The sequence below is a fragment of the Artemia sp. Qi Xiang Cuo genome, chromosome 12 (genome assembly GCF_049724085.1).
Source record: "Artemia sp. Qi Xiang Cuo chromosome 12, ASM4972408v1, whole genome shotgun sequence".
Lineage (NCBI taxonomy): Eukaryota > Metazoa > Arthropoda > Branchiopoda > Anostraca > Artemiidae > Artemia > Artemia sp. Qi Xiang Cuo.
Window position 1 is genome coordinate 19,641,607 of NC_142805.1, and position 12,085 is coordinate 19,653,691.

Sequence of the window (12,085 nt, forward strand, 5' to 3'; positions counted from 1 at the left end):
TTTAAGTTTTGACTTTAGTGTCGTGCAGTCGGTGGTTTACAAAAAAAGTGGTACTAATCAATCTTGCCTAGTTTTTTCTACTTCCGCCCTCGTTTCGACCTCATAAACAAAATTTCACACCCCATTTGGGATGGAATTCTTTTTGGAATACTCTTAATCCCAAAAAGTTTTCTTTCAAGTTGTTTACTTTAGAGTTGACGGAAGCTTACATTTACCAATGGCAATGTTGCATGTCTATGGATACGTCGTTTTGGTTGATTGTGTTTGGCTGTATTGTTTGTCTTCCGTGATTGAGTAGGTAAGTAGAGCCAAGACCTCGTCTGAGTGCTCAACTGTTGAATTACTAAAGTAGGAAAATAGCTTCTTGTGTTTTTTTTTAATCACCAAATAATCACCTTTGACACATTATATAATTTTTTTTTTTTATAGCTGATTGTTAACAGAAGGTGCTCTCACCCATAGTTAAAATGAACTTAGACAGAAGATAACAGCCTTCTTTACCTGTAGTAAAATTTTCCTTTTCGAATGTCTTAGTTTCTTAATTTGCTGTTCCAAGGGAGGGAGGATTTTGTCCATAAAGCCAGGACCTAACGAATATTTTAATATTGAAGCTTGATTCTAACTTGAAAGTTGTACCCACTTGCTTGCCTGCTTGAGCGGAGCTTTTTCACTCGAAAGCTGAAACAGGGCTAAAAAAAATGGAGGCTAGCTTAAATAACTTCTGATGATCCTCTTTCACATATATTACACGAGTTGACTAAAGCTCGTACGCAGTGGGATGAGGCTAAAATAAAAGAAAAAAAAAATCTACTTCGTCCTAGGAAAAGCTCTCGATGATGCCATGTTCCATTCGTCAATTCAGCCAGAGATCTATACTTCACTTTAAAACCACAGAGAAGTTACCCTTACCGCTTTCTCGCAACAAATTGAAATAGACAGTATAGAAAAAATAGAACAAAACCAATGTATTGCCCCTGCAACATAATTAGTAGAAATGTAACGCAGTGCTTATCTATTAATATTATAATGGCTTTCCATTAGCCATTAGAGTAAACTTATTCATTTGACTAAGAATGTAGTTTATGATTAAGTATATGAGTGGGTTTACTCCTCCAAAACACCTCGCTTTTTACGATAAGGTTTTTTAGTAATTAAAAAAAAGCTTCTTATTGTTGTAGTTAAATGAACATAGTGTTTCAGGAGTCGTTCTTAAGGAATTGCGGTAGTTCAAACTTTAGCGTAAAGAACGAGGTGTTTTGGAGGATTAACCCCCCTCATATACGTTATAATTTCTGTTTTTTTTTAAGTTTTAATGTTGATCCTTACTTTAAGTTGAAAAAAATTATTAAATTTCTGATCTTTTTTAAATAATTTACCCCTGACAATTACCCTTAACATCTCCTCATGTAAAATTGAGGCGGCAATGAGAAAGCAAGACATAAGAAGAATTTCATATAGGAATTCGGGCAAATATCACAGTAGTAATGATAGTGCTGATTTCAATTGCACAAGGAATTATACAAAACCTACCAGACAAGTTTCCAGGCCAACCAGACATGTTTCTGGGCCAAGCAGACAAGTTTCTGGGTCAACTATAAGTTTCTGGGCCTTTACGTTCCATGGCACCTTTCCAGAGCATGTACCTATGGATTTGGGGCCTTTACGTTCCTTCCTGCTATAGCAAGACTTGTTTGGTGGGTATAATCTGGTTTGGTGGGTATAGTCTGGTTTGGTGGGTATAGTGTGGTTTAGTTTTTCAAAGAGAGTGAGTATTTGACATTTTTGCAAAAAGGGATAAGGAATTCGCAAATTGGACACTATGAACGATATTAATTAATGTTTTGAATAATAGGAGTGTGAATGACTCTAATTAGTGATTGTATGACGGTGGTAAAAAAAAAAGGATTAAACTGATTAACAGTTAAGTTAACCCCGAAGGGGTTTTTAACTCTGGTAATTTTTTATAAATTTTAAAAAACATATGTCTATGAAAATTGATAACGACGATAGAATGACATTGTGAGTTGACCTAGCTTTACCTCTCCGATGTGTCAATTTTGGACGGAAAACCAAAAATACTCGGAATCGAAAATAAAGAGGATCTGCCTCAAGGGGAAGGCTCAGAGGCCCTTCATTCCTCCATTTCTTAGGGCAGAGGAGGGGGGAAGGGGGAGGGTCAATTTTGGAGGGAAAACCAAAAATACTCAGAATCAAAAATAAACGGGATCTGCCTCAAGGGCAAGGCTCAGAGGCCCTTCCTTCCCCTATTTCTGAGGGCAGGGGAGGGGGAGAGGGTCAATTTTGGAGGGAAAAACAAAAATTCTCAGAATCAAAAATAAATGGGATATGCCTCAAGGGCAAGGCTCAGAGGCCCGTCGTACCACAATTTCTGAGGACTGGAGGAGGGGGAGAATCAATATTGGATGGTAACCAAAAAATGCTCAGAAACGAAAATAAAGGGGATCTGCCTCAAGGGCACGGCTCAGAGGCCCCTCCTACCCCCATTTCTGAGGGCAGGGGGGAGGGAGAGTCAAATTTGGAAGGAAAACCAAAAATACTCAGAATCGAAAATAAACGGGAACTTCCTCAAGGGGAAGGCTCATAGGCCCCCTCCTTCCTCCATTTCTGAGCGCAGGGGAGAGGGGGAGTCAATTTTGGAGGGAAAACAAAAAATACTCAGAATCGAAAATAAACGGGATCTGCCTCAAGGGGAAGGCTCAGAGGCCCTTCGTTCACCCATTTATGAGGGCAGGGGAGGGGGGAGGGTCAATTTTGGAAGGGAAAACCACAAATACTCAGAAAGTTCATTTTGAATTTCCTTCATTGAATTGCAAGAGTTGGAATATTTCAGTAGTGTTTTGTTGTGGTTTACCTTGTCATAGTTACATTCTCTTGATTTTTCAAAGTTCATTTTGAATTTCTTTCGTTGAAATGCAAGAGTTGGAATATTTCAGTAGTGACTTGTTGTGCTTTACCTTGTCACAGATACATTCTCTTGATTTTTAGAAGTTCATTTTGAATTTCTGTCGTTAAATGCAAGAGTTGGAATATTTCAGTAGTGACTTGTTGTGCTTTACCTTGTCACAGTTACATTCTCTTGATTTTTCGAAGTTCATTTTGAATTTCTGTCGTAAAATGCAAGAGTTGGAATATTTCAGTAGTGACGTGTTGTGCTTTACCTTGTCACATTTACATTCTCTTGATTTTTCGAAGTTCATTTTGAATTTCTCTCGTAAAATGCAAGAGTTGGAATATTTCAGTAGTGTTTTGTTGTGCTTTACCTTGTCACAGTTACATTCTCTTGATTTTTCAAAGTTCATTTTGAATTTCTTTCGCGAAGTGCAAGATTTGGAATATTTCAGTAGTGTCTTGTCGTGGTTTACCTTGTCACAGCTACATTCTCATGATTTTTCAAAGTTCATTTTGAATTTCTGTCGTGAAATGCAAGAGTTGGAATATTTCAGTAGTGTCTTGTTGTGCTTTACCTTGTCACAGTTACATTCTCTTGATTTTTCAAAGTTCATTTTGAATTTCTGTCGTGAAATGCAAGAGTTGGAATATTTCAGTAGTGACGTGTTGTGCTTTACCTTGTCACAGTTACATTCTCTTGATTTTTCTAAGTTCATTTTGAATTTCTTTCGTAAAATGCAAGAGTTGGAATATTTAAGTAGTGTTTTGTTGTGCTTTACCTTGTCACAGTTACATTATGTTGATTTTAATAGTTCATTTTGAATTTCTTTCATTGAAATGCAAGAGTTGGAATATTTCAGTAGTGTTTTGTTGTGCTTTACCTTGTCACAGTTACATTCTCTTAATTTTTCAAAGTTCATTTTGAATTTCTTTCATGAAGTGCAAGAATTGGAATATTTCAGTAGTGTCTTGTCGTGGTTTACCTTGTCACAGCTACATTCTCATGATTTTTCAAAGATCATTTTGAATTTATGTCGTGAAATGCAAGAGTTGGAATATTTCAGTAGTGACTTGTTGTGCTTTACATTGTCACAGTTACATTCTCTTGATTTTTTTAAGCTCATTTTTAATTTCTTTCGTGAAATGCAAGAGTTGGAATATTTCAGTAGTGTTTTGTTGTGCTTTACCTTGTCACAGTTACATTCTATTGATTTTCATAGTTCATTTTGAATTTCTTTCATTGAAATGCAAGAGTTGGAATATTTCACTAGTGTTTTGTGGTGCTTTACCTTGTCACAGTTACATTCTCTTAATTTTTCAAAGTTCATTTTGAATTTCTTTCGTGAAAATGGGATCTGCCTCAAGGGGAAGGCTCAGAGGCCCTTCGTTCCCCCATTTCTTAGGGCAGAGGAGGGGGGACGGGGGAGGGTCAATTTTGGAGGGAAAACCAAAAATGCTCAGAATCAAAAATAAACAGGATCTGCCTCAAGGGCAAGGCTCAGAGGCCCTTCGTCCCACCAATTTCTGAGGGCAGGGGAGGGGGGAGGGTCAATTTTGGAGGGAAAACCAAAAATGCTCAGAAGCGAAAATAAAGGGGATCTGCCTCAAGGGCAAGGCTCAGAGACCCCTCCTTCCTCCATTTCTGAGGGCAGGGGGAGGGGATTCAATTTTGGAGGGAAAACCAAAAATACTCAGAATAGAAAATAAACGGGATCTGCCTCAAGGGGAAGGCTCAGAGGCCCCTCCTTCCTTTATTTCTGAGGGCAGGGGAGACGGGGAGTCAATTTTGTAGGGAAAACCAAAAATACTCAGAATCGAAAATAAACGCCATCTGCCTCAAGGGGAAGGCTCAGAGGCCCTTCGTTCACCCATTTCTGAGGGCAGGGGAGGGGGGAGGGTCAATTTTGGAAGGGAAAACCAAAAATATTCAGAAAGTTCATTTTGAATTTCCTTCATTAAAATGCAAGAGTTGGAATATTTCAGTAGTGTTTTGTTGTGCTTTGCCTTGTCATAGTTACATTCTATTAATTTTTCAAAGTTCATTTTGAATTTCTTTCGTTGAAATGTAAGAGTTGGAATATTTCAGTAGTGACTTGTTGTGCTTTACCTTGTCACAGCTATATTCTCATGATTTTTCGAAGTTCATTTTGAATTTCTGTCGTGAAATGCAAGAGTTGGAATATTTCAGTAGTGACTTGTTGTGCTTTACCTTGTCACAGTTACATTCTCTTGATTTTTCGAAGTTCATTTTGAATTTCCGTCGTAAAATGCAAGAGTTGGAATATTTCAGTAGTGACGTGTTGTGCTTTACCTTGTCACAGTTACAATCTCTTGATTTTTCGAAGATTATTTTGAATTTCTTTCGTAAAATGCAAGAGTTGGAATATTACAGTAGTGTTTTGTTGTGCTTTACCTTGTCACAGTTACATTATGTTGATTTTCATAGTTCATTTTGAATTTCTTTCATTGAAATGCAAGAGTTGGAATATTTCAGTAGTGTTTTGTTGTGCTTTACCTTGTCACAGTTACATTCTCTTAATTTTTCAAAGTTCATTTTGAATTTCTTTCATGAAGTGCAAGAATTGGAATATTTCAGTAGTGTATTGTCGTGTTTTACCTTGTCACAGATACATTGTCATTTATTTTAAAAGTTAATTTCGTATTTCTTTCTTTGAAATGCAAGAGTTGGAATATTTCAGTAGTGACTTGTTGTGCTTTACCTTGTCACAGTTACATTCTCTTGATTTTTCTAAGTTCATTTTGAATTTCTGTCGTGAAATGCAAGAGTTGGAATATTTCAGTAGGGTTTTGTTGTGCTTTACCTTGTCACAGTTACATTCTGTTGATTTTCATAGTTCAATTTGAGTTTCTTTCATTGAAATGCAAGAGTTGGAATATTTCAGTAGTGTTTTGTTGTGCTTTACCTTATCACAGCTACATTCTCTTAATTTTTCAAATTTCATTTTGAATTTCTGTCGTGAAATGCAAGAGTTGGAATATTTCAGTAGTGACTTGCTGTGCTTTACCTTGTCACAGTTACATTCTTTTGATTTTTTAAAGTTAATTTTGAATTTCTGTCATGAAACGCAAGAATTGGATTCTGGTTCAACTCTGAAGATTTAGTCGTTTTTTGGATTGAAAAATAAAACTATTTCTATAAAATCTGAGCTAAAAAAGGGTTTTTGACCGTAAACTCTAGTTTTTTTTTTTGTAAGAAAATTATGGAAAATACTATTCGAAGGCTCAGAGGTGAAAATTAAGTCCAGTTATGGATCGAAAAATAAACAATCTCTATAAAATCTGAGCTAATAGGGGTTTTTTGCAGTAAACTCTAGTTTTTTGTACGAACATTATGAGGAATTTTAGCCTCTTGTTCAAATCTGAAACTATAGTCTATTTTTTGATCAAAAAACAAAATATTTGTTTAAAATCTGAGCTAATAATTGTTTTTGATTGTAAACTTTCGTTGTTTTTTTTTGTAATAAAATTATGGATAATTCAATTCGTTGGCTCATAGGTGAAAATTAAATCCAGTTATGGATAGAAAAATAAACTATTTCTGTAGAATCTGAGCTAATTAGGGTTTTTGCCCGTAAACTCTAGTTTTTTGTGAGCAAATTATGGAAAATACAATTCTCTGGCTCAAATCTGAAACTTAATTCTATTTTTGGATCGAAAAATAAACTATTTCTGTAAAATCTGAGCTAATAATGGTTTTTGACCGTAAACTCTAGTTTTTTGTAAGAAAATTACGGAAAATACAATTTTCCGGTTTAAATCTGAAACTCTAGTCTATTTTTGGATCGAAAAATAAAACTATTTCTATAAAATCTGAGCTAAAAAGGGTTTTTTGACCGTAAACTCTAGTTTTTTGTAAGAAAATTATGGAAAATACAAATCTCTGGTTCAAATCTGAAACTTAAGTCTATTTTTGGATCGAAAAATAAAACTATCCGTAAAATCTGAGCTAAAAAATGGTTTTTGAGCGTAAACTCTAGTTTTTTGTAAGAAAATTATGGAAAATACAATTCCCTGGTTCAAATCTGAAACTTAAGTCTATTTTTGGATCGAAAAATAAAACCATTTATATAGAATATAAGTTAAAAGGGTTTTAGACCGTAAACTCTAGTTTTTTGTAAGAAAATTATTAAAAAAACAATTTAATGGATCATACGGGAAAATCAAGTCCAGTACGGGATCGAAATATATGCCATTTCTTTAATATCTGAGCTAATAAGGGTTTTTGGCATTAAACTCTAGATTCTTATAAGAAAACTATGTAAAATACAAGTCTTTTTGTCAAATCGGAAACTGAAGTCTATTTTTTAATTGAAAAATAAAACTACTTCCTTATAATCTCAACTAATAAGGTTTTTTGACCGAAAACTTTATTTTCTTGAAAGAAAATTATTGGAAATATAAAGCCCTAGTTCAAATTTGAAACTTAAGATAATTGTGGCGAGCTTACGTGCGTGCAAGTAAGCTCGCCTAAATTAACCTTAAAAAATGAAATAAAGCTATGTCGACTTTGCATATTTTATTCAACATATCCAACAAAGGATGCTGAAAAAGCCTTTATTCACTCTGATATTTAGATTTTGTTATTTATAATTGTTGTAACTGATAAAAGATGTTGATAAAAAATAAATTATTCACTCTGACACTTAGATTCTGTCAATTTTATTCGATGTATCTGACAAAAGATGTTGACAAATAAAATCTATTCACTCTAAAACTTAGATTTTGTCAATTTCATCCGCATGTATCCGAAAAATGGATATTGATATAGAATTTAATGAATCTGATACTTAGATTTTGTGATATTGCTGTATTGAATGTCTAAGAAGCGTGTTCAATCGATAAAGAATGTTAATAAAGATTTTGTTTAATTTTTTTTCATAATTCCCTGAATTAAATTTCTGTATTGTCCTTCCAAGAGGTGAAATCAATAAAGAGTTTGTTAATTACTTACCTTCTTAATTACTTACTTACCTACTTACTTAAAAATTTTTCATAATGACATAATAACATATCCAACAACGGATGTTGATAAAGAATTTATTCATTCTGATAGCTAGATTTTGTCAATGTTATCCCATGTGTCTGACAATAGATGTATGCAAATTCCTTTTCTTACATCTCCGATGTTTTAATAGACATTCTAAACGTTTGTTATGCTAGCTTACTCCAAAAATAATGAACACAAAACAAGGTAATACATAATATATTTTTAATGAGATAATGCTATGTAGAATATTAATACAAAAACATATTATGATGCATTATTAATATCAATGGTTAACTTTGGACATTTTGAATCAGTTCCATAAAATAGTTAACCATGTTCTCTCTTGATATTGTAGCTATTGTCTTCTCTTAGTTCGTAATCAGTAGAATAATCACTATTCCATTTAGAGTCATACACAATTTTTACTGGTGTCTCATCAACAGACTCAATATTCTTTTCATCTTTGGTATTATTTGGTTCATTGACTGTTTGATCAATGGCAGTAACGTTTGCTGGTGCTTTGTTTTTCATCGATTCATCTTTATATTCCATAGTGATATTTTCTGACAATGCCCTTTTTATTTTTCTGGCAATTTCACTGTCCATTATCACATTATTTTTACATAGGTAACAGTTTCGGCACGTAGACAAGATGTGGCTTACGATATTACTAGAAGAGTAGGCCTTTCTTTTATTGACCTTCCGTTGAATGTTAATACCCGAAAGCTGACGATTGGATGTATCAGTAGGTAATGTGTTACCTGCAACAGTAGCAAGCAGTTGTCCTCTATCATCAACGTTTATTTTTATGTTAGCATTCTCTTTGAGTGCAATCATCTCTGGAGATCTCAATCTCGCATAACCACCAACATAAGAGTTGAATTTTTTCGCTATTCCAAAGAATTTAATTCCTTACTGTCATGACAATGCATGCATACATTTGCAATAGTGCTACCACTTGTACTTGTTTCATAGTTTAAATACTTCTGCTTGTCGGCATTCAATGCTACAATAACCTTGTTATGTGAACACACTTTATTAAAATGCTCCATCTTCACTTTTTTTTAAGGATATGACTTATGTGTTTAACGTTCCACTGCGTAAAAAATACTGCTTTAATACATGCAATAGACTAGGTTGTGTCAATAACCGGATCATAGAATACCAATGGGAAAGCCACATCGTATCTCTGACCAATAATTGAGTACAATTGTTAGAGCCGTAGGCATATTTTGTCATTTTAAGATACGTACAAAAAAAGATAATAAATAAATAAAGTTGAATAATTTCGAAGTTTAAAAAAAAAAATAGTCTGTTTTTATGGAAAAAATATTGAATTAGAATCATCGGTCCTCATCATTATTAGTATCCAAAACTGGACTTAAGTTTCAAATTTGAAATAGAGAATTGTATTTTCCATATTTTTCTTACAAGAAACTAGATTTTACGATCAAAAACCCTTATTAGCTCAGATTTTACAGAAATAGTTTTATTTTTCGATCCAAAAATAGACTTAAGTTTCATATTTTAACCAGGGAATTGTATTTTACATAATTTTCTTATAAAAAACTAGAGTTTACGGCCAAAAACCCTTATTAGCTCAGATTTTACAGAAATACTTTATTTTTCGATCCATAACTGGACTTGATTTTCACCTATGAGCCAATGAATTGTATTTTCCATAATTTTCTTACAAAAAACTAGAGTTTACGGTCTAAAACCCTTTTAACTCAAATTTTATAGAAATGGTTTTATTTTTCGATCCAAAAATAGACTTAAGTTTCAGATTTGAACCAGAGACGTAAACTAGAGTTTACGGTCAAAAAACCCTTTTTAGCTCAGATTTTATAGAAATAGTTTTATTTTTCGATCCAAAAATAGACTAGAGTTTCAGATTTCAACCAGACAATTGTATTTTCCATAATTTTCTTACAAAAAACTAGAGTTTACGGTCAAAAACCATTATTAGCTCAGATTTTACAGAAATAGTTTATTTTTCGATCCAAAAATAGAATTAAGTTTCAGATTTGAGCCAGAGAATTGTATTTTCCATAATTTGCTCACAAAAAAACTAGAGTTTACGGGCAAAAACCCCTATTAGCTCAGATTTTACAGAAATAGTTTATTTTTCGATCCATAACTGGACTTAATTTTCACCTATGAGCCAACGAATTGTATTTTCCATAATTTGCTTAAAAAAAAACTAGAGTTTACAGTCAAAAACCCCTATTAGCTCAGATTTTACAGAAATAGTTTATTTTTCGATCCAAAAATAGACTAAAGTTTCAGATTTGCACCAGAGGATTCTATTTTCCATAATTTTCGTACAAAAAACTAGAGTTTACTGCAAAAAACCCCTATTAGCTCAGATTTTATAGAGATTGTTTAATTTTCGATCCATAACTGGACTTAATTTTCACCTATGAGCAAACAAATTGTATTTTCCATAATTTTCTTACAAAAAAAAACTAGAGTTTACGGTCAAAAACCCTTTTTTAGCTCAGATTTTATAGAAATCGTTTTATTTTTCGATCGAAAAAACGACTAAAGTTTCAGATTTGAACCAGAATCTAACTCTTGCATTTCATGACAGAAATTCAAAATGAACTTCGAAAAATCAAGAGAATGTAACTGTGACAAGGTAAAGCACAACAAGTCACTACTGAAATATTCCAACTCTTGCATTTCACGACAGAAATTCAAAATGGAATTTGAAAAATTAAGAGAATGTAACTGTGATAAGGTAAAGCACAACGAAACATTACTGAAATATTCCAACTCTTGCATTTCAATGAAAGAAATTCAAAATGAACTATGAAAATCAACAGAATGTAACTGTGACAAGGTAAAGGACAACAAAACACTACTGAAATATTCCAACTCTTGCATTTCACGACAGAAATTCAAAATGAACTTCAAAAAATCAAGAGAATGTAGCTGTGACAAGGTACACCACGACAAGACACTACTGAAATATTCCAATTCTTGCACTTCGCGAAAGAAATTCAAAATGAACTTTGAAAAATTAAGAGAATTTAACTGTGACAAGGTAAAGCACAACAAAACACTACTAAAATATTCCAACTCTTGCATTTCAATGTTAGAAATTCAAAATGAACTATTAAAATCAACAGAATTTAACTGTGACATGGTAAAGCACAACAAAACACTACTGAAATATTCCAACTCTTTCATTTTACGACAGAAATTCAAATGAACTTAGAAAAATCAAGAGAATGTAACTCTGACAAGGTAAAGCACAACAAGTCACTACTGAAATATTCCAACTCTTGCATTTTACGACAGAAATTCAAAATGAAATTTGAAAAATCAAGAGAATGTAACTGTGACAAGGTAAAGCACAACAAGTCACTACTGAAATATTCCAACTCTTGCCTTTCAACCAAAGAAATTCAAAATGAACTTTGAAAAATTAAGAGAATGTAACTATGACAAGGTAAAGCACAACAAAACACTACTGAAATATTCCATTTATTGCATTTCAATGAAGGAAATTCAAAATGAACTTTCTGATTATTTTTGGTTTTCCCTTCCAAAATTGACCCACCCCCTCCCCAGCCCGCAGAAATGGGGGAACGAAGGGCCTCTGAGCCTTCCCCTTGAGGCAGATTCCCGTTTATTTTCAATTCTGAGTATTTTTGGTTTTCCCTCCAAAATTGACTCCCCCCCCACCCCTGCCCACAGAAATGGGGGAAGGAGGGGCCTCTGAGCCTTGCCCATGAGGCAGATCCCTTTTATTTTCGATTCTGAGTATTTTTGGTTTTCCCTCCAAAATTGACTCCCCCTCCCCCCTTCCCTCAGAAATGGTGGAAGGAGGGGCCTCTGAGCCTTGCCCTTGAGGCAGATCCCCTTTATTTTTGATTCTGAGCCTTTTTGGGTTTCCCTCCAAAATTGTCCCTCCCCCCTCCCCTGCCCTCAGAAATTGGGGAAGGAAGGGCCTCTGAGCCTTGGCCTTGAGGCAGATCCCATTTATTTTCGATTCTGAGCATTTTTGGTTTCCATCCAAAATTGACCCTCCACCCCCCCCCTGCCCTCAGAAATGGGGGAAGGAAGGGCCTCTGAGCCTTCTCCTTGAGGCAGATCCCGTTTATTTTCGATTCTGAGTATTTTTGGTTTTCCCTCCAAAATTGACCCCCTCCCCCCCCC

The 12,085-nt window shown here is 34.2% G+C and overlaps 1 protein-coding gene across 1 annotated transcript in view; it reads left to right on the top strand.

Annotated features, from left to right (window-relative positions):
• Positions 1-12,085, top strand: part of LOC148945872 (annulin-like) — a 236,557-nt gene that overhangs the window by 102,833 nt on the left and 121,639 nt on the right. The window lies entirely within an intron of this gene.